At 37.4% G+C, this 18,671-nt stretch overlaps 1 long non-coding RNA gene across 1 annotated transcript in view; it reads left to right on the top strand.

Annotated features, from left to right (window-relative positions):
- Positions 1 to 18,671, top strand: part of LOC148153444 (uncharacterized) — a 49,796-nt gene that overhangs the window by 15,445 nt on the left and 15,680 nt on the right. The window lies entirely within an intron of this gene.

Below are 18,671 nucleotides of genomic sequence, written 5' to 3'. Positions count from 1 at the left end.
CTGGTTTCCCTCCTCTTGACTACTAAGGAAACATTATTTACATCTGAATTTAAAAAAATTTGAAGTGATTTTTGATGAATTTCAGTTAATTTGTTTTCCAGCAAACATTAAGTACCAATTCCTGGTAGTTTTCTCCACTTCTCCATTCTTCTGTCTCCATTGTTGCATTCATCCAAGGCTCATCCTGTACATCCATCCATCCATCCATCCATCCAGAGCCAGTTTTTATCATTAATTTAAACAAACAGGTTATCTTGATCTTTAATAAAACATCTCTAAAACCATCTTTAGCTGATTGAAATGAAATTTGTCAACAATATTTAGTCATTTCAGTTTCTTTTTCTCTATGGAGGCATGTTGACCTCATTCTGACCTCCTTTACCAGTGGATTCAAGTTCTGTTCATCAGCTGTCCTTTATGTGAATAATGGTGTACAACACTGGCTTTAAATCATGAAATGGACATGAGAGGATCTTGATTTCGGTGCTTTTTCAACCGCTGTCATTTGGGTCACATTTTAGTTCCCTGAGTACAACAAGCTTTGTTTTGGGCGTACTAAATGCTGCAAACTGCCACAGGATATTTATATCAACCTTAATTCATACGCACCAAATGGATGCTAACCCACTTGACAAAATGCGACTTAAAGTAAAATCTAGGTTTGCCATTTAAAAGACCAATCTTTATATTAAAATTTTATGGTGCGACCTAAAGAGAAAAGACTTACAATGGCTGCATATCTTCAAATTGATTTAAAAAAGCAGAGCTGAGAGGTGATAGGTTCTTGTTTGTGCCTAGAGGGCCTTGGACTGGTTGGGACCAATAATTGACTAGCTCTTCCAGATCCCATTACTGGAAACTCTCAGAAGCACAACAATGGATTTAACAGACTTATTGGCTGATGTCCATAATGATGGACGAGAACCTCTTGTTAGATGGAGAACAATAAAGAAAGCATCTTGTTTGACAGGGTTTTTACTCCCTCCTGGCTTTAATAGTGTTTCCATGTCAAGGGCTAAAACCTATAATCATTAAACTTGTTGCACAAATGGCTTTGGGTGGATAAATTGTCTAATCAAAGATCAAATGGAGCTGCACGTTTTGGGGTGTGTGACATTTCACTGCATCTAAATTCAAATTTACATCGAAATTAAACTGGCAGCCTTTTTTCATTTATCCCAACAGGAGAAATTGATGAGAGACGGGGAATCACACACGCTTATTTGTGATGAATTTTGAGGTGGGAGGGAGCGATACAAATGAGTGTGGAGAGACTCTCAGCAGGGATCACAAGTGGTCCACTGTTCCCCGACAGCACCTGCCTCACCGCCTCCCTCCTCTTCATATCCCTGCAACAGAAAGCCTCTCAAAGCCACAGCATGGGGGGACTCAAAGAAAGGGGGACGGGTGTTTGGGTGTCTGTGCATGTACGCATGCAAAAGCATATACAAGGGTGTTACATCACAAAGAGAGTCTTTGACTGTCCAAGTAGGTAGGTTCCCACCAGGAAGAGCAAAAATACTGTTCATTAAACAAGTACTTTTAATCTTTAAAAATGGAATTTACCTTGCTTACCTTACTTTTTCACCCTTGCTTAATCTTCAGTTGATGAACTTCACAAAAACCTTTACATCTTCAGGTATTTGAGGGTTTAGCACATCCTAAATGCTAACCTATGGTCAAGCTTGCCAATGTGTTGGTAAGTCTGCCTTTCAGATGGTGGACCTTCTGAATCAATGCTGTAACAAAACTCGACCTTGTGAGATTCAAGAGGTTTTCTTTGTTAAATCAAGCGCTTCTTCGCTTCACGCCCTGCTTTAAATGAGAACTGGTAAAACCTAAATTTGTTATTGACTGTCCTATTGTTACAAGAAAATCAATGCAAGGAAACAAAGGGGGGTTTCTGAAAGGCAGTTTTTCTGCAGGGATTAATCCCCCCTCATCACTCAATGGCAAGCTGTGTTTTTACAAGTGGCCTTTGTGGTGTAATTGGCTTGTTGATTGGACGACATTAGTAAAAGTCACTGCTGTCCAGGCACGCATGATTCAAAAGGATCCCTGTATTTGAGCTGAGTGCAGTTAAAGCAGATGTGCACTGATGCTTTATTTTATGAAAATGGGACTGAGTTTAATGGTACTCTCAGTAATTGTGAAATCCCAACCTGAACAGTAGGGATTTCACAGAAGAAAAGCAAAGTCAAAGATGTAAATCTGTAACTAGATTTACAGCACATCCATCGGTTTTCCAAGGCTTCAATGATTAAGCCACACGCAACTACAATTAGCTTTAAGAGCAAGAACTCGATGCATAAGTTTGGATTTATAACAAACTTTGTCTAATCCACAGAGGGGGCGGATCGAACACTATCCTCACTAATGTCTGATTAAATTTCTGTTAGACAGTCGCATCTCAATACAGGACTCTTGTCGCCATCAACAAGCTTCTGGCGTAACTTTTTCTGGTTTTATTTGAGGCCCCTGGTTGTTTTAGGGAGTCACTGACCCAACATTGAAGCATACTCCGCAATTGGGATTATTTTCCTGTTGGAACACAATTTTGAGGCAATATTCCTTTATTACTTGGTTCACTTTATGTCACCACCAAGTCTGATAGTTGTTAGTGTTTTATGATCTTCACTTTAACAAACATTCTTGTAATTGTGGCCAGACTCCACAAGCTTTGTCTCCTTTGACCAACACACTTTTTTCCAGAGGGTATTTGGCTTCTCTCATTGGGCAGCTCCATCTTTCTGGGTCTTCCAGTCTTTGACTTTGCCCAAGATGTAACCAAATGAGCTTCATTGTGGAAATTGACTGTTCCAGCAGGGTCCAGTCCAGTTTTGATTGAGCCTTGGTGATTCCAGGGTTCTTTCAGGACATCTGAATCTCTTTCCCTGATTGTGACAGTTTGACCAGTAAAAACTTGGATGACAGGTCAATGATCTCAAACACAAAGAAAAGCTGATTTGTGGAGTAGCTACAGCTTACAAAATCGACTTGATTTCCACGCTTGTTTTAGTCTATAACCAAACTTTAACAAAGTGTTTCAGTTTTTCGGCTGTTTGAACTGATAATCTTGGAATCTGCAGACATTCTTTCAAAAGACTTTAAAACCTGTGTAAATCTCATCGTCTCTTTGGATCCTGACTTCTTGGACTCTTGGCTTCTGAGAATTTCATGAATGCAAAGAAATCACATGTTATGATGGCAAAAGGGAAACTACTAGCTCAATCAATCATAACTCCTTGATTTTGTCAACTTTAAACAAACTATGATCTTCATTAGCACCTGTAAACATTTAGATAACTTCATATTTTAACCTATATGTATTATTTTGACCTTGTATGGATTAAACGCTAAAATCTCGTCTTTATAAACATCAGAATACATTGTTGGTCTGGACTAAAAACTCCTACCAGCTCTGAAGGGGTTTGAGTAATTAGACCCTATCAATCCTGGATAGTCTATCTTACTGTGAAGAGGCAATTGCTAACGCCAAGTGTTTACCTTATCTGGAAAAAAATGTCCAACAAGTTTTTGTTTCTTAGACAGTTTGGCTTTGTTTTGTAGAGCTATAAAATACAAGCCAGGCTGATAACGGGACGTATTTTAAATCCTATTGCGGATGTTAAAGTTTTGCACACACATAAAAAAAAAAAATCAAAAAATCAAAAACTTTTTTTTTAATTGCCAGATATTGATTTTGAGTTCATGGAGCAGAGAAGTTATAAACATGTCAGCTCTTGCTTTGAAAAGGCTGTATTAAAAAAGGAGACAATCAAAAAGACTAAAACATGTATTTTGAAAATGAAATGTGGACTGTCAGGAGGATGACAGGCACAGATGGAACTAATAACATTAATTACAGGCCAGTTCCATTAAAAAGTCTAATTAGGCCACAGGAGTAAGATGGAATAAATGGTTTGGAAGCAGATTTGACCAAAAAACATCAATTTCACACCATGGAGACTGGCAGATGGATACAGAGACGTAGCAGCATTTTCTTCATTATTATCTGATGGAAAATTAATATGAGCAGTAACAGAAATGAGGTGATATAGATAAACTAACTGAATTTATTTGTGGTGCAGTGTTAGAGATCATGGATTGTTTGCAACATTAAAAATGAAACTGCTGTTTTGTTTGTACCTCTTGGCATCGGTGTTAAGTATATCTTAGCTCTAGAAATGTACATATGCTTTGAGGGGGGATCATCTGAAGAGGATTTATAATCATAACAGATGAAGTGTGCACCTCACACACACGCGCACACACACGCGCGCGCACACACACACACACACACACACACACACACACACACACACACACACACACACACACACACACACACACACACACACAAGCTTTCCTTCTTAATGGGGAGGACTCTGCCAGCTGGTGTAGCTCACTCACACACACCTAATCCCCTGTTCAATTTGTCACCCCTCCAAATCCTATTCATCCAACTTCCTACCCACTTCGTTAAAGCCTCTTGGTGACGTCTCCATTACCCCTTCATCTTTGTTTCATTTTTTTGTCTCTTCAACAGCCATAACATGCTTGCTGTGCCGCAAAAATGTCAGTAGCATTTGAATCATAATTTCCACAAATAAACACCATTTTATTCCATTGATCAAACCTTATTTTATTCCCTGCTTAACGTAGGCTAGTTTGAAAGTGGAACAACAGTTGCTCATTTTCTTTGGCCTCTATGTACAGCTAATGCCAAGAGGCTAAGCTAACTTAGCTTGTCTCGGTTTAGCATAAAAAAGTAAACTAGCTTCTCAAATTACAAAGCTTCCTTATTCTCTGCATTAGAAAATGTAAAACTTAACAGAAGCTTCTGGTCCTTTCTGACCAGTATTCTGATTACCTCATAGTACTTTTCTTCAACTTTTCATGGCAATACAATGAATGAATCTGTAGCAACTGTGCAATGTTATGTCAATTTGGATCAAATTAAATTAAGCATTTCTGAAAGCAAGAGTTCTGACTGCTAAAGGCCATGCAGCCTCAAGTTTGATATCCAAAATGGCTGCCATGTCTAAGCATTACAAGCATAAACAATTTATTTGCACTTCTGTCAGTTTGTATCCCATTCAACAAGAGGCACACAAAGCTACGATAAATGTATTTGTGACCACGTCGCGTTAGTCCTTGAATACATAAAGTAGAGGAAATGTACAACCTAGCTTGTTATGCTAACAGAAGCTAACACAACAGATAGGAAATTCCTCTGTTTTTCTGACTTTAAACTAGAAAAGTGCTTACAACTTTGGTCTAATATTATTACCAGATTTGAGTTCTGACTTCCAACACAAATGAAATGCAGAATTATTACTAAAACTAACTTTAACTGAGAGGACACTAGCATAGCTTCGCTGAAACTTCTTGATTTTTGGATTCTTATAAATAAAAGCTGATTCTGTGCTTAAGCTATTTTAATAATTATTTAAACTTACAAAGCAAAAAGTGTAGGACAGGGGTCCCCAAACTTTTTCCTGCGAGGGCCACATAACTGTTCCCTTTTCTGGTCGGGGGCCGGTCTTAGTTTTCGAGACAGAAACCTTAGAAAAGTTTTGTTGGGGCGGGGGAATTGGATTACTGCCGACGACATATTCCCATTTCTAGATAGATTTTTACCCAGAATGCCAATGGAAAAAAACCGTGAGCGAAACGGTGACTGGTACTGACTAGTATATATTCCATTGAGGGAAACTAAGTTTCATATCTGCTCAAGAGCCCCCCTGGTGGGACATATATATGAGGAGGCGGGGCGGGCCGTAGTTTGGGGACCCCTGTTGTAGAAGCAGGTTCTGCGTTCTTAAAGTTAAACTCCAATCAGCTCTCAAGTGAACAAACCAATTAACTGTTTCTTGAGCCACCTTGTGTCAGCTACACTAAGACAAACTCAGTCTAATGGCTAATCTGCTGCAAACTATCAGCGATGGACCAATGGCAGGGCTGGAAAGACTGTAAGGATGAACTCATAATGTTTCATAATAAGGCCTGCAGGGTATCCAATGAAACCACCTTGATGCTGGTTCTACCCAAAACAAGGACAGTCGAGTAAGCACTGAGGTGTGTTAAAATCCAAGTATTAAATGTAAGCTCTTCTTTAACAAACATGACGCATACGTCAGGAATCAGTAAAGTTAACATAACAAAAAAAAAGTTTTTCTTTTGACTGATTCATTTTTTATATGCAGAAAGAAATGTTCTGAAAAGTCTGAAAAGTCTGTCAGTATAAGATTCCAGTTGCTTAACAGTGACCAACAGCTCTGAAGTTGCACCAGTTATTGTTAGTGGGACTGGACTGGTCTGCTACCTTTTATCTTTAGCTAAACAAAGATCCAAAAGAATACAATTCAAATCTGTCCTTATGGTTTTTAATGCCTATATTCTTATTTAGGAAAATGTTTCATGTTCATGGATTAATTTTCAATTTGTAAATAACACTGGATTTTAACACTTTACATTAGTTCTTGAGTTTCTCCCTAAAGTACCTGCAGCTTTTTATTTGGTGTTGCTGTCCATTTATAGTCATCAGACTTCTACTTTTACAAAATGATTTCAAAGTTAATAAAATCTTTCAAGATATAGCATAGTGTTTAAAATAGGGATTTTGGAAAACTCTTGTTTTCTGTAAAAAATGTGAAATAACCAAATAGATTTTATGCTTTTGTTGTCTGTATTTCCAAATCTTGGTGCTGACTTTAAATGTAGAGCATCAGCAGATGAAATCAGATTTGGAGCTCCACCACATGGAGCTGATTGGAACTGCACCTAAAAGTTCTAATAAAAAACTAAATACATGAAATCCTTGGTGATGCATAGCTCTAATTTTCCATTAAAAATGTATTGATTTCTCTCTCTCTTCATAAAAAAGTAGATTATGGTCTTTATTGTATGATTTTGTTTATTACTCCACTTGAGTTTACTGGAGTTGATTTCTAAGGATTGCAACACAGACCCTTTTTTATGAATGTCAATATTATTAGTCTTCACCATACATAGCAAATATTTTATTCATTTTCAAAATAATAACCTACTTACTGCAAGTTGTAGTTCTAAGTCTCTTTTCTTCATCCTCTCTATTTTTTTTTTCTTTATTTTTTTTAGGAAGTTAAACACTACTCAGTTGATTTCAAAACCAGGAAATGTGGAGAAAGTGTAGCTATGGTAGTTTATTTAAAAAATACATTTTAAATTACAGTCAAAATTTAATCGGACTAATTCTTTTAAAAACAACTTGAATTTAAATAAAATTTTTAAAAAATCAGAGAAAATTAACAAATCTGGCCAAATTTAAACATCATGTACCAAATGCAGCCAAAATAATAATAAAAAATAAATAAAATAAAAACCTCACAAATGTCCAGTAACCCATGAACAAAGTACTACATGAATAAGTCAGCCAGCAGTGGTGCCAACAGTAAAGTGGGGAGAATGTATGAAAGGTCTCAAAATTTGTTTTTTCTGATTGTAGCTGTATTATTCCATCTGTGATACTTCATTATCTGGCAATGTTATTATTATTATTATTTATTTTTTGCCAGGTCTCCACTGTGGTGGGGTTGAGCTTATTAGAGGTACAAATATAGTATAAGGGTCAGGTTAATGTACACTAAATCAGTGTTTAATATATCACCTTTCTATAGACTCACTCAGTTTATAACCCGTTTTACAAGTTATGCTAGGCCTTATCTAGTTCAGTAGCTCGTTAAAGGGGCATAATTGAATTTTTACCCTTATAGGTTCAATAACAGTTGGAGATTACTGGTTCTGTGGTAAACGGTCTGCTGCCATCTTATTTAATTTACCCAAGTTGATATTTTTACCCATATTTACCTTCATGTCATTTCTGAAAAATGTTTTTGCTTCTTTGTGGCATTTCTTGATTGTTGGTTTTCTTTTTATCTTGAGTTATTATTACTTTTCTCTCTTTGTCACTTTTGGTATTAGGCTGGTGGTCATTTAAGGTAGAGCACATTCTTCGTCAGGTGAAAAACATGTGGCTCAGCTTGGGTAATTGTCAATCCACCTTCTGCACCTGCTGCACATTCCTGAGGTGAGCAAAGGTGCATCTGTTTGCACTGCCAGCAGAGGGAGTCGGAGCTTCACCACTGGAAACAACCCTCAACCATGTAGTTCTCCAGAAACAGAAATGTACATTAAAATTCAGCATCTTGTTGTGACCCAAAGGATTAAATTGTTTTTTTTAGAAAATATTTATTTCGCAAATGTAGATGTATTCAGATCCTGGCGATGAGGGCTTCTGAAACAAAGAACCTGTTGCACCCAAAAGCAGCTGGTTATCTGTGTGTTGTTGCTATTAAGCAACTATTTATGTAAGCTAAATGGTGCGTTAGTCCAACTGAGGCTTTGAGCTACTCATTATGTTTCTGTCTCATCCTCCACTTCTCCATTAAAGGTCTTCTCTGTTATAAATTATTTTTCTTTTCCTCTTCCAGGTATCCTTGGATCCTCTGACTAGCTGTCATTATTGTCTACTCTCACTTCATTTGTCTGTGCTTCCTCTCCAGTGTTTATAACTCCCACTCATGGCCTTTCCCTTTCATCCCTTGCTTTTCTCTCACTCTCTGACTCATCGTCCTCATTTCTTCTGCCTCCACTCTTGGATGCGTCTTCACCCGGCCCCCCACCTTCTATTTTTCATCCGATAATGAATTGGACTCATCAATGGGAGTGCACTTTATCCATCCCAGAGTTACTCCATCGTCCTTTTTCCAGCATTCACCATCCTCCTCACCCCCCGAGGCTGTGACTCATGCTACACACTCAAGTTTTGTTTATTTTCTCCCCTCCTACTCATTGTGGATTGGGAAAAAATGTATCTGTAAATGTGGGGAACGTGGGAATAGCTGATTCAATTAGGTATTATCCGTCTGTTTCATTGTGTGATCAGGAATTAGAAAAATCCCAATATGTACCAATGGTTCCACTTTTATATCCATCACTGGGGAAAAGATAATGGACTTTCTCATATCTTAAAGAGCAGATCATTGTTCTCCAGAGGCTCTTGTTCCAATAAACCCCCAAAAAACATTCCAAACATCTAGTACAAGGACAGACATTTTAATAATGCCAAAGAAACTAAATCTCCTTTTGTGGCTTTCACTCTTTTTTAAGTCAAAGTTTTGACCAGTCAAATTATTCTCAGAACAAAATATCCAATGTACCATTTATATAGCTCCCTCTAGTGGTAAAAGCAGGGACTCTTAGCAATTTAAAAGCCAGTGTCTGTAAAGTTAAGAAGCAGAGATCTCATCCCTGTCCTCAAATTCATCCTATTGGTTAAGATTTAAATATTCAAATCGTCATAGTTATCCATCTTCTTGCACCATTTGCCAGCTATATGGACGGCAAAGTAAAACTTTGGGTTAGTACAATGGGGAAATATAATTAGTTCAAATTTACGATGATTAGCTTTCTTCTGCCCATTGTGGTGTTTAAAAGATGAACAATCTCCTACTTTTTAATTTAATTGTGAAATAAATACACATGTACCAGACATCGTAGACCAACCATGCCAAAGAAAGATGTCCTGCCATGGTGGGCATCTTTCTGGTCCAAAAAGTGAGGCAGAAACCACAACTGGATCCAAAGTCTTGGATTCAGGCCAGTTGAGGTTTAGCATCCATTGACACTAAACCTCTGGTATCTAGGTTGTACAACAATGACATAGACACCCACTTTGACCAGGTCTGGTATTGCTTTCTTTTCTGAAAGCAAAACAATGGAGGAAAAGAAAAGAACACTCAAAACTTTCCATAATAGTGTAGCTGGAGGCTTATTTTTCTGTCCAAAAACTCAGTTTGTATGAGGAAGAGAGATCCAAACAGAGCAGAAAATAAATTTGATGCTTTGGACTGTTTACTTGGAAAAAGCTAATTCAGCATCTGATTGAATCTAGCTTAAAGTTTTGTATCTGTCAGGTGGTAATTTGAATTTCTTCTCTGGCTTCGGGAATGGATAGAAAAAAATACCTGAAACAATTCTGCATATAATTTTGTCAGTGATATTTGCAAACTGTCTCAAGCTCTGCCTTTGTTCACCAAGCAAATCTTTGCTTGCAGAATGTTGTAACATAATAAATTGTACTACCACTGCATTCTTACACCTGCTACTAAAAAATATTGTAAAATTAAAACCATGATGGGTTGAAAACATCTACAATTTACAAAATGGTGTTTTGGGCTAAAGTAACTCTGTGTTTTTCTAGAAATGTGTTCTACTGTAGATTTAGACGCAAGTAAAACACATTTTTTTAGATTAGAAATGAAGTGACAACAATTTAATGCTCATTTTATATTTGTGGGATTTCAGACAATCAAATTAAATTATATAAATAATTTTAAGTATTGTATTGTTTTTAAATAGTGATGTTTTACTTTTCCTCTGGAACGGATTGAAACTTTACTTCGTGTGGCACTATGAAGTAGATACGTGAAAATATTATCCCCGCTTTCCCATTTTATTTTTATATCTGAGGTCACTTTCTGTTGATAAACTACTTGGTTTATTTTATTATTTAAAAGTGTGATGCGACTTTCGCCAGCAGAGGGCGCTCGGTGCCATATTCTACAGTTGTTGACGCTCTGGCCGGCAGAAGAAGTTGGCCATTCACCAAGTAGCTCCTGTAGCCTGCTGTTTACTCTGTTTTACAGGTAAGCTGGGTGATTAATGATAATAGATAATCGATAACAGCAGTAAAGTCTCAGACAAAAAAAGCTAAGGAGTGAAATCACACGTTTAACCCTTTGTGAAGTTGTTTTGCTGCGGTGAAAATGGCGGACTCGTGGTCCGAGACGGTCGCGGTGAGCTAATAGATAGAAGCTAATTACCGAAATATGTAAGTAGCATCAGTTAAATCATGAGTTTATGACCGTAACTATTCTAAATGGAGTAAATGTGTAATTTTATGCGGCGCTTGTGTAAAACCGAACTACAGAGTTAAGCGTGGAGTCAAATTGAGCATCAGGCTAGGATATGGCGCACACATGTTCAGTTGTTAGGGGTGTGATTAAAGCCCAGCTACTTCTGGTCTAAAGCTGCACTACATATTTTTTTATTAGAGGAAAATACTTTCTGTTCATTTCTTTAAGTTGTTTAAGTTTTTACAGTACACATGTATTGTTTCTGTTATTGTAAAGCAGAGTAAGTTGGCCAGTGCTTAATGGAGCAGTGGAGAGACTTGCACTGAGTAACTCCTATCCTATGACCTTCTGTTTTCTCTGTTTTGCAGTTTATGCAAACATAACTTAATTTTCAGCAGTGTAACATTTGGATCCACTTGAGGAGGGGAAGTGTTGACTCAGCAGGGTGTGGAAGACATGTGGGCAACAAAGTTGGACAAAGCACTGCCCAATTTGCAACGAGTCAGTGCACAGCAAACCATAGAACAAAAACTGGCTCCAAATTCTTATCTGACCCATAACGGCATTGGTGATGTTTCATAAGTGATGGTGTTTCTCCACTCTTCTTGTGAGTCAGACATTATTTGTGGCCATAATTGTCATAGCAACACTGGAAAGCCCCCTGATCCAAAGGTTATGGATTTCCTGTTGAAGACTCGGCTTCATTACTTTCCTGCAGACTGCAAGAGAAACGCAGGATGGAGCTGAGCACGGTCTTCCACTGACCCTGTCTGACACATTTATCCCTGGAATAGGGTCCACATTTTCCCTTTAGACATCAGCTGCTTCCATAGTCCACCTTAACAGGAAATTGGTGTCAAGAGTTTGTAAATGAATTCTGGTCAATCTGTGTTGATCTGTTTGGAAAGCCTCTGGTTCTGAGCAGATTGTGGAGAGGCAGTTGATGTTTAACTGTATGCTTAATAGAAAAGAAAGGATTGTTAAAAATAAAAGCCCATCTGAGGGCTGTGCATAAAAGTGAAAACAGGTTCCCCATTAAGGCTTTTTTTCATTATTCATGCTTTATATTTACGCAAAGACTAAAGCAGCAGACAGAAGCGTGACCTTGTTGCCAATTAAAACTTCTGGTTTAAATCCAGCCAGCCACATTATTATGCTTACATGTATTTTGAAAGTATGCAACTTTAGTCTGTTTTCATTAGGATTTAAGGCTGGGAACTAATGTGGCTATGGAGACAGGTTGATTTTTGTGCTAACCCATTTTTGTTCTCAGTCGGACATAGTTTTTGGATTATCCAAATGATAAATTATCAGTTTACATGATTTAAATGAGTTGTAATCTAGTAGGGTTCTTATGAGCCACAGAATCACAGATCCTCAGCTGTACTTTACAATGGATATGATTGGCTTTCATTTCAGAACCTGCAGAAATGGCATTGTTGTAGAGACTTGATGACCTCAAGACCTTCAGGAAAACCTGGTTGAACATTTGTCCAGTTATGTTTGTCACAATTTCAGCTGTGTGGCTTACTTTAATTGAATGTTTTCTTGATTTTTCCTGTTTTGTCCAAGTTATACAGGCCGCTTTTACAATGGAAACAGAATAAAGTACCAAACTGCACCAGTACTCAGCTTACCTTAAAGACCAGTTAAAAACTTAACTTTTTAAATATGCTTTTACTTAAATTTATTTGTTAAATTTATTTATTCTTCAACACGCAAAATGCGTGTTGAAGAATAAATGGACTCAAATTAAAGTTTGCATTTTTAAACAATTTCCATGTAGGACAGTATGCTACTGCAAAAAAAAAAAAAGATTAATTTGATGTTGGGCTTTAAATAAATTACCAAAAGTGTGAAAAAATTAAAAATTAGAACACAATGTATGTTTGATGAACCCTGGCTTTGTGGCAACCAACAGATAAACAATGGCAATAAAGCTTAAAGTTAAGAAAATTACTGATGTAGTGTTTTTGTGTTTATTGTAATCGTTTACGATAAAGATAAGGAACACAAAGCCTTGACTGCTGGGAAGCAAATTGTGCAACAATAAGAGAAACTGGTTAAACCTGGAATTTGGCCTTAAGAGGTAAACAGTGAAGCCAAATGCAGTCATGGTTTCGTTATGAAGCAGTTTTCACATCATTGGGGATCTACACAGCTGAATGTTCTCCTTGTTTTTAGAGCAACACTGGTGGTATTCACCGGTTCCCTTTAACAATGATGTTTGCTCCATTTACTGTACATCGCTCAGCTGTTTAATGACTATTCCAAGAAAAGCTTGGGTTCAATTCAAGTTTACAACAAGCCTCTTGCACAATGTCACAAGAGCTGTGAAATGAATGTTGAGAACGGGATACATCCCCTGCCAACAACAGCAGTCCTTAACACAAATTACAGCTGTTTTTGTGTGTTTGTATGGAAAACTGGGGACCTGTTGGGGGTGTATCCCATTCTCTAGATTGAGTGCTAAAACAGCCTCCAGACCCCCAGTGGGACTGAGTAAGGTAAAATATACATATAAAATGTTACTGCTATTTTATACCAGTTTGTTCACATTTTGTTCCTTCCTGCTTCCATTTTGTACACGTAAACAAATCACAGTGTATCAGAACATTAAAAAAAATATGCATATAGTTAGGGCTGGACAATAAATCAGAAACGATATTTATCGTGATAGACTCCTGATCAAGACCAATAGATAATATGTCTGATCAAATGTTTAATAATTTCTCTGAACTCTGATCCAAAGGAAAGGCTTTAGCTACTCAACCTCTCACGGCCCGCTAAGGAAATTTGGTGGCATCAACCAACTCACTCACTCTTTGGTTGCCTAGCAACGACCTGTTGAGTAACTTGCGCAGCAGCAGTTTCAGGTTTCACCACTGTGCCTCATAGCTGCTTAAAAAAAAAACAAAAAAAAACAATGGTCTGGAGTGAGAACTGGGTTAAATAGGAAAGGTCACCCCATCGGTTTAGAATATGGCAGATATTTATAAACTAAGTAATTATCAATATCGAGCCCTAGATAAAACCATGCTTAAATCTTATGTAAAAATGTATATTTTCTGAACTTGTTGCATTACACCCTATAAATCCCTTTTTCATTCAAATGATTCTCATGACATGTAACTTTGTGACTCTGATCAAATCCAAATACAGCCAAAGCGACCTGCTGTTGATAGGAAATAATTATAGAAGTTGCAAAACCACATTTGCTTACAGTAGATTATAGAATTCATGTTTTATCAAAACATAGTATGAATATAGGTCATGAAATATCTTGTGGCAGATGGCAGCATGTAGTACCCCAAAACAAAGCCTGGGCTACTAGGTGAGCCAAAGTGAAGGTAAAAAAATGAAAAAGGGGCAAAAGAATCAAAATCAAAATCCTCCCTCATTTCCATTACTGGGTATAAACCCAGTTTCGTACACAACCATTCAAGTAACGGACGTCTGATTAATAGTACCTTGAATCCACTAATTAAGTGACAAGTGAACATGTTCTTTTGGCATCAAGTAGGATTGCCAGTGATATTACCAGGTAGCCAGAATTCACTTTACACAGCAGAATGAGGCCAACATGTCTAATACCAGAAAAAGAAACTAAAATGACTAGACATTGTTGACAAATTTCATTTCAGTCAGATAAAGTTGCTTTTGGAGCTATTTTCTTATACAACCTGTTCATTCAAATCAGTGTTTTACTAAGAACTGGCTCTCTAACTGGAATCCTTTCTGGATTAGTTGTTTTTGATGTTTTGTGCTCCAAAAAGCATGAGGTTGAAATAAGTCATTTGTTGTTTTTCTTCTTTGTTTGTTGCTATAAAAATCCATCCAGTCTCCTGCCTGCCGGTACGAGTATATTGTTATCATTGTTGCCATAGCGGCACTCCACGGGAAAGAGCTCTCATCATTGTGCCAGCTGTGGGGAGACTGTGTCACCTAATCTATATGCCATTGTTCTTGCACTACTCCTACAGCGGCGCCCATGATTCCTGGATGCTAAAAGATATAAAAAAGGAAAACAATTAAACAGAAGAATGAATCATATGTGAAAAATGCGACCAGTAGAAGCTCCCTGAGGGGTATTTATGTCAGAACTGACTCACAATGCAATATTTAGTCATAAAACTGGAACATTTAGCGGAGGGCGCTTAAGTCTTTTCATGTATTTGTTTTTGTGTTTCTGTATATTAGGCTATGTACACTTAGTTTAAATATTAATGGGAATTTATTGAGGTACATTTCACATGTTTGAGGAATCTCGTTTGGCATGGTGCCTAAACATTTCCTCTCACAAAGCCCCGCCTATTTAAACAAAGCCCCGCCCCTTTTAATCAACACATAAATGCTCATGTATTTGACATTACTTCAGTAATTTTTAACAAATTACATTTTAATGTTCTCTAAAGTTACAACAAACTGGTTCACACTTTATTTACTTTCTAAAGAAAGTTTGTTTCAAGTTCAATGTGTGGATCATCCATGTAAAGTTTTTTTTGTTTGTTTTTTCAAAAATTAATAGGGACCCAATTACGTCTCGCATAACTACTTCAAAATAAGTTGTTGACGTTAGCATGCAAGCATCAGATGAATCTGGATGAAAGGCTGAGAAGAAAGTACTGCGATGCAGACATTTTGGTCTCTGGTTGCTCTCTAGAGTGGAGTAGTTGTTGGTTTTACTTTTAGCCTTTGGTATATTTTCCCATATGAACTATCTTACTCATGCTTGTGCTTCTCTTGCTGCTCATTAGGCTGCTATGGATGAAATGGCACAGCAGTAGTCAGGGCAAGTCATTGATGTTTCTAGGTAAAGCCTTTGATCGAAAGAGATCAGTTCAGTTGTTTTTCATTAAACTTGTGAAACGTGTGTTGTTAGCTTGTGTTGGAAACTAATCTAGAATCCAGAAGTCCAGCTGGAAGTACTCTTAAGAAGCTTCTTGACATGAATTATTCGACCCTCACAATAAAAGTCTCACAGGATCCCGTCGAAAAATAAAGCTCCTTGTAACTGTCAGGAACATTAGTGTCTGAATGTGATGGCAAGTATAACATGCCTTTATCGACCATATTGCTCATGCAGCAATTAGCATTTATTTATACAATTAAAACGGACTATGCAGAATTTTCCAATTCATTTGGGTTTTTATCCCGATTTGGTCCTCTTGCTGAGTCATGTCCCTGTGGACTCATGAATGACTCTTTTTTTCCCACAGACTGGCTTCTCCATATCCTGGCAGAAACCTGTGCCTTCCAGGGAAAACTCAAACCACTGCCATAAACTTGGTTCATTATTGTTCATAAAATTAAAAGAAATGGCAGCTATATTTTAAGCTATGTCACTTTGTTTTACTTCAGGTTTTAAAATGCTGAATTATCCTTTAAGATAATGGTAACTAGGTGTAAAAGCATAGCAGTGCATGAGGAAAGACTTAATTTATTATGCAAAATTCACATTTTCCTCATCTTTGTACTTCCATTTGGGTTTCTACTGCTTCTAAAAACAGCCCATCCACTTAAAAAAACATGCAGCTGGTTTTTGGCAACAAGTAAATGCTCTTTTTGTCTGGAAAATGACTTGTTTTAAAAACCTCGTCACAAATCGGAAGGCACTTCCCCGTTACCTAGCAACACCAGCAAAGCCCAGCCCATTACCTAGCAAGTCAAGCTTATTTCAAATGTACCAAGATATTTGCACTAGAAACTAGACCAAAGCTACTTTTTGTGTTCTTGAAAGGAGGATGTTTGGTCTTCTGTATGTGCTATACAATGGCTGCTGGAAAAAGTGAACAATGAAAGTGTTTTGTTGTTCACTCATCATCCAAAGACCACTTGCTGCATTGTTGTTGGCTGTGCATGAGGCTCCACTGCTGCTTTTCAAAGATGTATGGTTGTATAATTGCGGATCTGTTGCAGTCATTTTCATATGTGAGTGTAAATGTTGAGTTGGGGGCGTCGCCAGCAGAAGCTTATTTGGATTTAAAGTGACAAGACGCCCTAAAGCAGCTCATTCTGAAAGGAGATCAAAACAGGCAGAACTGAGCAGACTAAAATCTCATTATCTAATGATTTTGTGCAAAAAAAAAAATAGACATCTTTTGAAAAGGCAATAGTCCTAATCTGGTCAAAAAAGCATAATGGGTCACGTTTAACCAATTTATTGAAATTCAGAAACCAGCATCCCACTGGCTGAGGGATGTTGCAAGGTGAGATTCAAAGGATGATTTTACTGCCTGCAGAGGGTAGCCAGAAGCCAGGGAGGAGTGTGAAAAGTAAAGAGTCCAGCTGTATTTGAAGGAGGTCTCAATTATTCAGAAACCAGAAACAAACGCAGTGTGCTGCGTATTTTCCACTCCACTAGTAGTTTGGGATCACAATGTTGCTTCGACCATGCATAACCTGAACATTATGTCATTTAAGGGAAAATGCTAATTAGCTACCTCTTTTAGCTTCCTCTTTATGTGTCCAGTCATATAGCCAAACATCTTCAGCTGTCACTAATTAGCACTCAGCCTGCAATGACACTAATTTGTGTACTTGCAGTCTAATTTGCACATTTCCTGTGGCAAATGGAACATAATCATCAGCGATGCGTCACATTCAGAGACATTCACTTCTCACCCTGTTATTAATGTCTTGCTGATTCACTGCTTTCTTTCTTGCTTGCTTTTTATTTACACAGAAATGTGAATTCAAGGACCCAACTCGTTCACCTCAAGTTAGTTGATGGTTTTCCAGAAGTGCTTTGCTGTTACCTTGGAGATAATCCGGCTCTGCTGTTTGCTTTAGCCTGCAGACACACATGGATTCAATCACAAATACACAAAGTTGTGGACAAAAACACACTCAGTAATCCCTGTGGGAAAGGTATTACAGGGTTTGTGACTTTTTTTTTTTAAGAAAAAGTCACAAATGGGGAGGTAGTTATTACATGTGAGCAATATTCTTAAAGTTTATTCCAAAGGTCAAGCTTTTTCACGTTCCTTTAATAGATGGGAATTGTCAGAGAGGTGAATCTAATGTGTATAAACAACCAAAAATGATTCTTTTATTATTTGTTTAATTCTCTTCCTGGATATGGAACACCAATAGTGTTTTCTTTTGGTGTAATGTTCTAAAAATATTCCAAACAAAGAGAACAAAAGTTCACAGCCCATTAAAGAGGAACATGCTGCTTTCCTCGGACATCAAACAGATTAAAGACAGATAAGTAACGATCTTGACCAACTGACGCCCAAATTCCTATAAACTGTCTGGATTACAGCCAGATGCCTCATTAACCTCCTCTCCAAAGGCTTCCAGATTGATAAACACTTTTTTTCCTCATTTTGCCGGCTTCTTCTCTGTGATTAATTTGAAGCTAACATTTTTAAACACGGATCTTGGGAGATAAAGGTGGATGCAGCTCACCACAAGTGTTACATTTCTGGGTATTTGACCTTGTTTTTCTTTTACTATTTCAGCAAAATGAGCAAAATTTATTGAGTTTAATTTGGAAGTTAAATTTTTACAAAATCAAGGTTTTTGTCTGATGGCTAAGACACAACATTGTGTAACTTCATTCCAGAATTTAAAGGTTGAATTACCACAATAGCACCAACTGTTGCTTAATGACAAACCATATATATCCTCTGTGTAAAGATGCATACGTCAGATTAAACGGTTCCTTGGTGTTGGTTCTTTGACCCAAGGCAGAGAAAACAGTTTGAGAGCTACTATGGCAGATTAAACAAAGAAATACTGTCCCTTCTTATTAACTTCTTGAAA

This window comes from Poecilia mexicana, unplaced genomic scaffold (genome assembly GCF_051168715.1).
Source record: "Poecilia mexicana isolate PSO_F unplaced genomic scaffold, ASM5116871v1 scaffold_20, whole genome shotgun sequence".
Classification (NCBI taxonomy): domain Eukaryota; kingdom Metazoa; phylum Chordata; class Actinopteri; order Cyprinodontiformes; family Poeciliidae; genus Poecilia; species Poecilia mexicana.
This window is presented reverse-complemented; position numbering and strand designations above follow the sequence as displayed.